The sequence below is a fragment of the Stegostoma tigrinum genome, unplaced genomic scaffold, assembly GCF_030684315.1.
Source record: "Stegostoma tigrinum isolate sSteTig4 unplaced genomic scaffold, sSteTig4.hap1 scaffold_294, whole genome shotgun sequence".
Lineage (NCBI taxonomy): Eukaryota > Metazoa > Chordata > Chondrichthyes > Orectolobiformes > Stegostomatidae > Stegostoma > Stegostoma tigrinum.
Window position 1 is genome coordinate 101,278 of NW_026728222.1, and position 12,806 is coordinate 114,083.

Sequence of the window (12,806 nt, forward strand, 5' to 3'; positions counted from 1 at the left end):
TTGATATGTGAGGGTTGTTTTTAGTACGCAGTATTGGTTTATTATGTTTCATTGGTACATAATGAATATTGTATGTGTATGCAAATGGGCAAGTTGGTAATGATGCAGTCCACAGACCTGGAGGATAATAACACTGTCCTTCAATCGCCCACGATGCCCTCTGCAAATTGGTAGAAAACAAAAATTTCTATAAAATTCATCTCTCCTCCCGTCAGTCGATCAAAATTAATTCAGGATTTTGTACAGGCCAATAACCGTAAGATTACACGAGCCTAAACAAAACTACTGGCTCATATTAGTTCAGTAAAGTGAAAGGGCAACAATAGAGGTAGTAGGAACTGCAGATGCTGGAGAATCTGAGATAAGAAGGTGTAAAGCTGGATGAACACAGCAGGCCAAGCAGTATCATTCGGCTCTACACCTTGTTATCTCAGATTCTCCAGCGCCAATTTTCTGAAGCAGGGTCTCGTCCCGAAACATCAGCTTTCTTGCTTCTCTGATGCTGCTTGACCTGCTGTGTTCATCCAGCTCTCCACCTTGGGCAACAATAGAGTATGTTTTAAGTCACTAGATATGTTACGTGGGTTTGTCTTCCTTAGGGTGGAGTTAGTGGAACCGAAAAAGATGTCTCCCTCACAGCGTTTGTGACAAAAGAATTGCATCGTTCCTTGGCGGCCTTTCAACAGAAGAATATTCAGAGATTTCACGAGTGGTAAGAATGTAACTTCTTTTACTTCTCTTTATCTCACTTTTTCCAAAATTGGAAAATAGATTTTAGAAATAACATCGAGCTGATGAAGTGTGAAAAGAAGAATAATTCCAAGCAGTGGTGGGAGTTGGTCAGTGAGGTGGGAGGAGTGGATAGGTGGGAGAGAAGGCGGACAGGTCATGGAGGCGGGGATGAGGGGAGGAACTAGTCTTGGGATGAGGCTGGCGGGTGGGGAGATTTTGAGGGTGGCCAAGTCCACATTGAGGCTGTTGAGTTGGAAGCTCCCGAGGCGGAATATGAGGTGCTGCTCCTCCAGTTTCTGGGTGGTTTGGTTGTGACACTGGAAGAGGCCCAGGATGGACATGTCATTCAGGGAGTGGGAGGGGGAGTTGAAGTGATGCAATGATTTGGACATGAAAATAGAAGGTGTGGTTAGTAAGTTTCCCAATGATTGAAGGTGTAGTAGCCAGCCAAGAAGGTCACCTCAGAATACAATGGGACATTGACAAGGGCCAATAAACTGAGGAATGGCAGGTGGTGTTGAGGTTAGACAAATGTGAGGTGCTACATTTTGGAAAGGCAAATTAGGGCAGCACGCTGGAGTGCAGTTTCGTAGTTCCATCAAAGTACAGCCACCGGTAGAAAGGATATGAAGGAGACATTTGGTGTGCTCGCCTTTATCGGTCAGTGCATTGAGTATAGGAGTTGGGAGATCACTTAGCAGCCATGTAGGACGTTGGTTCAGCTGCTTTTGGAATACTGCAATCGATTTTGGTCTCCTTGCGAGAGGAAGGATGTCGGCGCAACATTGAGGGCCGAAGGGCCTGTTCTGCGCTGTATTGTTGTATGTTGTAAACTTGAAAGGGTTCAGAGAAGCTCTAAAAGGATGTTACCAGCATCGGAGGTTGGAGGTATACCGTGGGATTGAACAGGCAGCTATTTCTTGGAACTTGGGAGTTCAGGGCTGACCATATAGAAGTTTATACAATTACGAGGGACGTGGATAGAGCGAACAGCCAAGATCTTTTCCCCGGATTGCTGGAAGCCAAAACTGGAGAGAATGGGTTAAAAATGAGAGAGGGAAGATTTAAAATGGACCGGATTTTTTTCATAGTGGTGCATGTATGGAGTGAGCTGCCAGAGGAAGTGGTGGAGGCTTGTACATTTAAAAGGCATGTGGATGGGTATATGAATAGGATGGGTTGAGAGGAATATGGGCCAAATGCTGGCAAATGGGACTAAATTAATTTAGGATATCTGGTCAACATAGACAAATTGGGCCAAAGGATCTGTTTCCCGACTGTACATCTCTGTGATTCTAAGTGTCTTTTTTCTTAACCACGTGGCCCATAATTAGAAAAACGTGAATCAGGATTTGGGAATGTGACAATTCTAATTGGATCTGTTTGATGAAATTAACTCTGTAGGTAATGGTGGTTGAATTATGATTCGTCAAATTTGAGTTTATTGCAGTATCCTATAGAATAGAGGAGACACATGTAATCAAAATTGAAAATCAAAACTTGGTAAAATTTTGCATTGGAAATACATGACCAACCATTGGAGGAGATTCATGACCATTGCATTCAAGTGAGAACAACAAATGTGATTCAGTGACTCAGTGAAACGGGATGCAGTGATTGAGTGAAATAGGATGCAGTGACTGAGTGAAATAGGATGCAGTGACTGAGTGAAGTGGGATGCAGTGACTGAGGGTAATGGGATGCAGTGACTGAGGGTAATGGGATGCAGTGACTGAGGACAATGGGATGCAGTGACTGAGGGTAATGTGATGCAGTGACTGAGTGAAATGGGATGCAGTGACTGAGGGAAATGGGAAGCAGTGACTGGGAAATGGGATGCAGTGATTGATGGAAATGGGACGCAGTGACTGAGGGAAATGGGATGCAGTGACTGAGGGAAATGGGATGCAGTGACTGAGAGAAATGAGATGCCGAGACTGAGTGAACTGGGATGCAGTGACTGATGGAAATGGTATGCAGTGTCTGTTGGAAATGGGATCCTGCGACTGAAGGTAATGGGATGCAGTGACTGAGGGTAATGGGATGCAGTGACTGAGGGTAATGGGATGCAGTGACTGAGTGAAATGGGATGCAGTGACTGAGGGTAATGGGATGCAGTGACTGAGTGAAATGAGATGCAGTGACTGAGGGGAATCGGATGCAGTGAATGAGGACAATGGGATGCAGTGACTGAGGACAATGGGATGCAGTGACTGAGGGCAATGGGATGCAGTGACTGAGTGAAATGGGATTGCCGTGACTGTGGAAAGGAGATGCAGTGACTGAGGAAATGGGACGCAGTGACAGATGGAAATGGGATGCCCTGACTGAGTGTAAAGTGAAGCATTGAGTGAAACGGGATGCAGTGGCTGTGTGAAATGGGGTGCACTGGCTGTGTGAACTGGGATGCAGTGGCTGTGTGAACTGGGATGCAGTGACTGTGTGAATAGGGATGCAGTGACTGAGGGAAAGGAGATGCAGTGTCTGTTTGAAATGGGATGCTGTGACTCAAGTGAATGGGATGCCGTGACTGTGGGGAATGGGATGCAGTGACTGAGATAAATGGGATGCAGTGACTGAGATAAATGGGATGCAGTGACTGATGGAAATGGGATGCAGTGAATGTGGGAAATGGGATTCAGTGACTGTGGGGAATGAGATGCAGTGTCTGAGGGAAATGGAATTCAGTGACTGAGATAAATGGGATGCAGTAATTGGTGGAAATGGGATGCAGTGACTGAGGGAAATGGGATGCAGTGACTCTGTCAAATGGATGCAGTGACTGAGTGTAATGGGATGCAGTGACTGATCAAAATGGGATGCAGTGACTGACAGTAATTGGATGGAGTGACGGACGGTAATGGGATGCAGTGACTGAGGGAAACGGGACGCAGTGTCAGAGTGAAATAGGATGCGGTCAATGAGTGAAATGGCCTGCAGTGATTGAGTGAAGTGGGATGCAGTGACTGAGGGAAATGGGATGCAGTGGCTGAGTGGTATGGGATACAGTGGCTGAGTGAAATGGGATGCAGTGACTGAGGGCAATGGGATGCAGTGACTGATGTAAATGGGTGCAGTGACTGATGGAAATGGGATGCATTGACTCAGGGAAAGGAGATTGCGTGACTGTGGAAACAGGATGCAGTGACTGAGCGAAATGGGATGCAGTGACTGAGTGAAATGGGATGCTGTGACTGAGAGAAAGGAGATGCCGTGACTGAGGGAAAGGAGATGCAGTGACTGAGGGAAAGGAGATGCAGTGTCTGTGGAAAATGGGATACTGTGACTCAGGGTAATGGGAAGCAGTGACTGAGTGATCTAGGATGCGGTGACCGAGTGAAATGGGATGCAGTGGCTGAGTGAAATGGGATGCAGTGGCTGAGTGAAATGGGATGCAGTGACTGAGTGAAATGGGATGCAGTAATTGGTGGAAATGGGATGCAGTGACTGAGGGAAATGGGATGCAGTGACTGTGTCAAATGGATGCAGTGACTGAGTGTAATGGGATGCAGTGACTGATCAAAATGGGATGCAGTGACTGACAGTAATTGGATGGAGTGACGGACGGTAATGGGACGCAGCGTCAGAGTGAAATAGGATGCAGTCAATGAGTGAAATGGCCTGCAGTGATTGAGTGAAGTGGGATGCAGTGACTGAGTTAAATGTGATGCAGAGGCTGAATGAAATGGGATGCAGTGACTGCTTGAAATGGGATGCAGTGACTGAGTGAAATGGGCTGCTGTGACTGAGCGTAATGGGATGCAGTGACTGAGGGAAATGGGATGCAGTGACTGAGGGAAATGAGATGCAGTGACTGAGGGAAATGAGATGCCGAGACTGAGTGAACTGGGATGCAGTGACTGAAGGAAATGGTATGCAGTGACTGAGGGAAATGGGAAGCAGTGACTGACGGAAATGGGATGCAGTTTCTGTTGGAAATGGGATCCTGCGACTGAAGGTAATGGGATGCAGTGACTGAGGGTAATGGGATGCAGTGACTGAGTGAAATGGGATGCAGTAACTGAGGGTAATGGGATGCAGTAACTGAGGGTAATGGGATGCAGTGAATGAGGACAATGGGATGCAGTGAATGAGGACAATGGGATGCAGTGACTGACGACAATGGGATGCAGTGACTGAGGGCAATGGGATGCAGTGACTGAGGACAATGGGATGCAGTGACTGAGGACAATGGGATGCAGTGACTGAGGGCAATGGGATGCAGTGACTGAGGACAATGGGATGCAGTGACTGAGGGGAATGGGATGCAGTGACTGAGGGAAATGTGATGCAGTGACTGAGGGAAATGGGATGCAGTGACTGGGAATTGGGATGCAGTGACTCTGGGAAATGGGACGCAGTGACTGAGTGAAATGGGACGCAGTGACTGAGTGAAATGGGACGCAGTGACTGATGGAAAGGAGATGCAGTGACTGATGGAAAGGAGATGCAGTGACTGATTGAAACGGGATGCAGTGACTGAGAGAAACGGGATTGCCGTGACTGAGGGAAAGGAGATGCAGTGACTGAGGGAAAGGAGATGCAGTGTCTGTGGGAAATGGGATACTGTGACTCAGGGTAATGGGCAGCACTGACTGTGGGGAATGAGATGCAGTGACTGAGTGAAATGGGATGCAGTGACTGAGTGAAATGGGATGCAGTGACTCGGTGAAATGGGATGCAGTGACTGTGTGAAATGGGCTGCAGTGTCTGTGTGAACTGTAATGCAGTGACTGTGTGATCTAGGATGCGGTGGCTGAGTGAAATTGGATGCAGTGGCTGAGTGAAATGGGATGCAGTGGCTGAATGAAATGGGATGCAGTAATTGGTGGAAATGGGATGCAGTGACTGAGGGAAATGGGATGCAGTGACTGTGTCAAATGGACGCAGTGACTGAGTGTAATGGGATGCACTGACTGATCAAAATGGGATGCAGTGACTGACAGTAATTGGATGGAGTGACGGACGGTAATGGGATGCAGTGACTGAGGGAAACGGGACGCAGCGTCAGAGTGAAATAGGATGCAGTCAATGAGTGAAATGGCCTGCAGTGATTGAGTGAAGTGGGATGCAGTGACTGAGTTAAATGTGATGCAGAGGCTGAATGAAATGGGATGCAGTGACTGCTTGAAATGGGATGCAGTGACTGCTTGAAATGGGATGCAGTGACTGAGTGAAATGGGCTGCTGTGACTGAGCGTAATGGGATGCAGTGACTGAGGGAAATGGGATGCAGTGACTGAGGGAAATGAGATGCAGTGTCTGCTTGAAATGGGATCCTGCGACTGAAGTTAATGGTATGCAGTGACTGAGTGAAATGGGATGCAGTGACTGAGTGAAATGGGATGCAGTGACTGAGTGAAGTGGGATGCAGTGACTGAGGGTAATGGGATGCAGTGACTGAGGGTAATGGGATGCAGTGACTGAGGACAATGGGATGCAGTGACTGTGGGTAATGTGATGCAGTGACTGAGTGAAATGGGATGCAGTGACTGACGGTAATGGGATGCAGTGACTGAGGGTAATGTGATGCAGTGACTGAGTGAAATGGGATGCAGTGACTGTGGGGAATGGGATGCAGTGACTGTGGGGAATGGGATGCAGTGATTGAGATAAATGGGATGCAGTGACTGATGGAAATGGGATGCAGTGAATGTGGGAAATGGGATTCAGTGACTGTGGGGAATGGGATGCAGTGTCTGAGGGAAATGGAATTCAGTGACTGAGATAAATGGGATGCAGTGAATGAGGGAACTGGGATTCAGTGACTGAGATGAATGGGACGCAGTGACTGATGGAAATGGGATGCAGTGACTGAGGGTAATGGGTTGCAGTCACTGAGTGAAATGGGATGCTGTGACACTGTGGAATGGGATGCAGTGACTCAGTGGAATGTGAAGCATTGACTGAGGGAAAGGAGATGCAGTGAATGTGGGAAATAGGATGCTCTGTCTGAGGGTAATGTGATGCAGTGACTGAGGGTAACGCGATGCAGTTACTGTGGTTAATGGGATGCAATGACTGAGGGAAATGGGATGCAGTGACTGATGGAAATCAGATGCACTGTCTGAGGGAAATGGGATGCAGTGTCTGAGGAAAATGGGATGCTGTGACTGAGCGTACTGGGATGCAGTGACTGAGGGTAATGGGATGCAGTGACTGATGGTAATGGGATGCAGTGACTGAGGTGAAATGGGCTGCAGACACTGAGTGAAATGACATGCAGTGATTGAGGAACGGAGATGCAGTGACTGTGGGAAATGGGATGCAGTGACTGATGGAAATGGGATGCAGTGACTGAGGACCATTGGATGCAGTGACTGAGTGAACTGTGATTCAGTCACTGAGTGAACTATGATTCAGTCACTGAGTGAACTGTGATGCAGTGGCTGAGTGGAATGGGATGCAGTGACTGAGTGAAATGAGATGCAGTGACTGAGTGAAATGAGATGCAGTGACTGAGGGACATGGGATGCACTGACTGAGGGACATGGGATGCAGTGACAGAGGTACTGGGAAGGAGTGACTGAGTTAATAGGGAATCAATGCCCGAGCGGGCTTGGGGTGTAGTGACTGAGGGAAATGGGAGACAGTGCCTGACCGAAAAGGGATGCACTGACTGAGTGAAATGGGATGCAGTGACTGAGTGAAATGACATGCAGTGACTGTGGGACATGGGATGCATTGACTGAGTGAAATGGGATGCAGTGACTGAGGGACGTGGGATGCAGTGAATGAGGGACGTGAGATGCAGTGACTGAGGGACATGGGATGCAGTGACTGAGGGAAATGGGATGCAGTGACTGAGGGAAATGAGATGCCGAGACTGAGTGAACTGGGATGCAGTGACTGAAGGAAATGGTATGCAGTTTCTGTTGGAAATGGGATCCTGCGACTGAAGGTAATGGGATGCAGTGACTGAGGGTCATGGGATGCAGTGACTGAGTGAAATGGGATGCAGTGACTGAGTGAAATGGGATGCAGTAACTGAGGGTAATGGGATGCAGTGACTGAGTGAAATGGGATGCAGTGAATGAGGACAATGGGATGCAGTGAATGAGGACAATGGGATGCAGTGACTGAGGACAATGGGATGCAGTGACTGAGGGCAATGGGATGCAGTGACTGAGGACAATGGGATGCAGTGACTGAGGACAATGGGATGCAGTGACTGAGGGCAATGGGATGCAGTGACTGAGGACAATGGGATGCAGTGACTGAGGGGAATGTGATGCAGTGACTGAGGGAAATGTGATGCAGTGACTGAGGGAAATGGGATGCAGTGACTGGGAATTGGGATGCAGTGACTCTGGGAAATGGGACGCAGTGACTGAGTGAAATGGGACGCAGTGACTGATGGAAAGGAGATGCAGTGACTGATGGAAAGGAGATGCAGTGACTGATGGAAAGGAGATGCAGTGACTGATTGAAATGGGATGCAGTGACTGAGAGAAACGGGATTGCCGTGACTGTGGAAAGGAGATGCAGTGACTGAGGAAATGGGACCCGGTGACGGATGGAAATGGGATGCTCTGACTGAGTGTAAAGTGAAGCTTTGAGTGAAATGGGATGCAGTGGCTGTGTGAAATGGGATGCAGTGACTGGTGGAAATGAGATGCACTGACTTAGGGAAAGGAAATGCAGTGTCTGTGGGAAATGGGATGCTGCGACTGAGGGTAATGGGATGCAGTGACTGATGGAAATGGATGCAGTGCCTGAGTGAAAGGCGATGCAGTGACTGAGGTACTGGGAAGGAGTGACTGAGTTAATAGGGATGCAGTGCCCGTGCGGGCTTGGGGTGCAGTGACTTAGGGAAATGGGAGACAGTGCCTGAGTGCAATGTGACACACTGACTGAGTGAAATCGGATGCAGTGACTGAGTGGAATGGGATGCAGTGACTGCGTGAAATGTGATGCAGTGAATGAGTGAAATGAGATGCAGTGTCTGATGGAAATGTGATGCAGTGACAGAGGGACATGAGCTGCAGTGACTGATGGAAATGGGATGCAGTGACAGAGTGACATGAGTTGCAGTGTCTGATGGAAATGTGATGCAGTAACTGAGGGAAATGGGATGCAGTGACTGAAGTACTGGGTAGGAGTGACTGAGGGACATGGGATGCAGTGACTAGGGACATGGGATGCATTCACTGAGGGACATGGGATCCAGTGACTGAGGGAAAGGAGATGCAGTGACTGTGGGAAATGGCATACTGTGACTCAGGGTAATGGGATGCAGTGACTGAGGGGAATGGGATGCAGTGAGTGTGGGAAATTGAATGCAGCGTCTGAGAGATACGGGAAACAGTGACTGATGAAAATAGGATGCAGTGACTGTGGGACATGGGATGCAGTGTCTGCGTGAAATGCGATGCAGTGACTGAGTGAAATGCGATGCAGTGACTGTTGGAAATGGGATGCAGTGATTGAGTGAAATGGGATGCAGTGACTGAGTGAAATGAGATGCAGTGACTGAGGGAAATGGGATGCAGTCAGTGAGTGAAATGTGTTGCAGTCACTGAGTGAAAGGGGATGCAGTGACTGAGTGAAATGCGATGCAGTGACTGAGTGAAATGCGATGCAGTGACTGAGGGAAATGGGATGCAGTGACTGAGGGCAATGGGATGCAGTGACTGAGGGAAATGAGATGCCAAGACTGACTGAACTGGGATGCAGTGACTGATGGAAATGGGATGCAGTGACTGAGGGAAATGGGATGCAGTGACTGACGGAAATGGGATGCAGTCAGTGAGTGAAATGTGTTGCAGTGACTGAGTGAAATGGGATGCAGTGACTGAGTGAAATGGGATGCAGTGACTGAGTGAAGTGGGATGCAGTGACTGAGGACAATCGGATGCAGTGACTGAGGGACATGGGTTGCAGTGACTGAGGGACATGGGTTGCAGTGACTGAGGGACATGGGATGCAGTGACTGAGGGACATGGGATGCAGTGACTGAGGGACTTGGAGTGCAGTGACTGAGGGAGATGGGATGCAGTGACTGAGGGAAATGGGATGCAGTGACTGACGGAAATGGGATGCCGTGTCTGTTGGAAATGGGATCCTGCGACTGAAGGTAATGGGATGCAGTGACTGAGGGTAATGGGATGCAGTGACTGTGGGGAATGGGATGCAGTGACTGAGGGAAATGGGTTGCAGTGACTGAGGGAAATGGGATGCAGTGACTGAGGGAAATGAGATGCAGTGACTGAGGGACATGGGATGCAGTGACACACGGACATGGGATGCAATGACTGATGGAATTGGGATGCAGTGACTGCGTGAAATGGGATGCAGTGACTGAGTGCAATGCGATGCAGTGACTGAGTGCAATGTGATGCAGTGACTGAGTGCAATGTGATGCAGTGACTGAGTGAAATGGGATGCATCAGTGAGTGCAATGGGATGCAGTGACTGGGTGAAATGGGATGCAGTGACTGATGGAAATTGGATGCAGTGACAGAGTGACATGAGCTGCAGTGTCTGAAGGAAATGTGATGCAGTGACTGAGGGAAATGGGATGCAGTGACTGAGGGACATGGGATGCAGTGACTGAGGGACATCAGATGCAGTGACTGAGGGACATCAGATGCAGTGACTGAGAGACATGGGATGCAGTGACACACGGACATGGGATGCAGTGACACACGGACATGGGATGCAATGACTGATGGAATTGGGATGCAGTGACTGCGTGAAATGGGATGCAGTGACTGAGTGAAATGCGATGCAGTCACTGAGTGCAATGTGATGCAGTGACTGAGTGCAATGTGATGCAGTGACTGAGTGCAATGTGATGCAGTCACTGAGGGACATGGGATGCAGTGACTGAGGGACATGGGATGCAGTGACTGAGGGACATGGGATGCAGTGACTGAGGGACATGGGATGCAGTGACACACGGACATGGGATGCAGTGACACATGGACATGGGATGCAGTGACTGAGGGAATTGGGATGCAGTGACTGCGTGAAATGCGATGCAGTCACTGAGTGCAATGTGATGCAGTGACTGAGTGAAATGTGATGCAGTGACTGTGTGAAATGGGATGCAGTGGCTGAGTGAAATGGGATGCAGTGGCTGAGTGAAATGGGATGCAGTGGCTGAGTGAAATGGGATGCATTGACTGAGGGAAATGGGATGCATTGACTGAGGGAAATGAGATGCAGTAACTGAGGGAAATGGAATGCTGTGACTGAGGGTAATGGGATGCACCGTCTCAGTTCAATGAGATTCACTGTCTCAGTTAAATGGGATGAAGTGACTGAGTTAAATGCGATGCTCTGACTGAGGGAAATGGGATGCTGTGACTGATGGAAAGGAGACGCAGTGACTGTGGGAAATGGGTTGCAGTGACTGTGGGAAATGGGTTGCAGTGACTGTGGGAAATGGGATGCATCAGTGAGTGCAATGGGATGCAGTGACTGGGTGAAATGGGATGCAGTGACTGATGGAAATTGGATGCAGTGACAGAGTGACATGAGCTGCAGTGTCTGAAGGAAATGTGATGCAGTGACTGAGGGAAATGGGATGCAGTGACTGAGGGACATGGGATGCAGTGACTGAGGGACATCAGATGCAGTGACTGAGAGACATGGGATGCAGTGACACACGGACATGGGATGCAGTGACACACGGACATGGGATGCAGTGACACACGGACATGGGATGCAATGACTGATGGAATTGGGATGCAGTGACTGCGTGAAATGGGATGCAGTGACTGAGTGAAATGCGATGCAGTCACTGAGTGCAATGTGATGCAGTGACTGAGTGCAATGTGATGCAGTGACTGAGTGCAATGTGATGCAGTCACTGAGGGACATGGGATGCAGTGACTGAGGGACATGGGATGCAGTGACACACGGACATGGGATGCAGTGACACATGGACATGGGATGCAGTGACTGAGGGAATTGGGATGCAGTGACTGCGTGAAATGCGATGCAGTCACTGAGTGCAATGTGATGCAGTGACTGAGTGAAATGTGATGCAGTGACTGTGTGAAATGGGATGCAGTGGCTGAGTGAAATGGGATGCAGTGGCTGAGTGAAATGGGATGCATTGACTGAGGGAAATGGGATGCATTGACTGAGGGAAATGAGATGCAGTAACTGAGGGAAATGGAATGCTGTGACTGAGGGTAATGGGATGCACCGTCTCAGTTCAATGAGATTCACTGTCTCAGTTAAATGGGATGAAGTGACTGAGTTAAATGCGATGCTCTGACTGAGGGAAATGGGATGCTGTGACTGATGGAAAGGAGACGCAGTGACTGTGGGAAATGGGTTGCAGTGACTGTGGGAAATGGGTTGCAGTGACTGTGGGAAATGGGATGCAGTGACTGATGGAAATTGGATGCAGTGACAGAGTGACATGAGCTGCAGTGTCTGAAGGAAATGTGATGCAGTGACTGAGGGAAATGTGATGCAGTGACTGAGGGAAATGGGATGCAGTGACTGAGGGACATCAGATGCAGTGACTGAGAGACATGGGATGCAGTGACACACGGACATGGGATGCAGTGACACACGGACATGGGATGCAATGACTGATGGAATTGGGATGCAGTGACTGTGTGAAATGGGATGCAGTGACTGAGTGAAATGCGATGCAGTCACTGAGTGCAATGTGATGCAGTGACTGAGTGCAATGTGATGCAGTGACTGAGTGCAATGTGATGCAGTGACTGAGTGCAATGTGATGCAGTGACTGAGGGACATGGGATGCAGTGACTGAGGGACATGGGATGCAGTGACACACGGACATGGGATGCAGTGACACATGGACATGGGATGCAGTGACTGAGGGAATTGGGATGCAGTGACTGCGTGAAATGCGATGCAGTCACTGAGTGCAATGTGATGCAGTGACTGAGTGAAATGTGATGCAGTGACTGTGTGAAATGGGATGCAGTGGCTGAGTGAAATGGGATGCAGTGGCTGAGTGAAATGGGATGCATTGACTGAGGGAAATGAGATGCAGTAACTGAGGGAAATGGAATGCTGTGACTGAGGGTAATGGGATGCACCGTCTCAGTTCAATGAGATTCACTGTCTCAGTTAAATGGGATG

The 12,806-nt window shown here is 48.9% G+C and overlaps 1 protein-coding gene across 3 annotated transcripts in view; it reads left to right on the top strand.

The window, feature by feature from the left end:
• The first annotated feature begins 605 nt into the window (after positions 1 to 605).
• LOC132208097 (utrophin-like) overlaps positions 606 to 12,806 on the top strand; it is a 102,382-nt gene continuing 90,181 nt past the window's right edge. For 2 of the 3 annotated variants that reach the window (XR_009444186.1, XM_059643857.1), the window contains exon 1: positions 637 to 712. The gene's annotated coding sequence lies outside the window, so the exon portion shown is untranslated. Of the gene's footprint in view, positions 713 to 12,806 lie in introns of all 3 variants that reach the window. The other variant, XR_009444188.1, reaches the window with a different exon arrangement.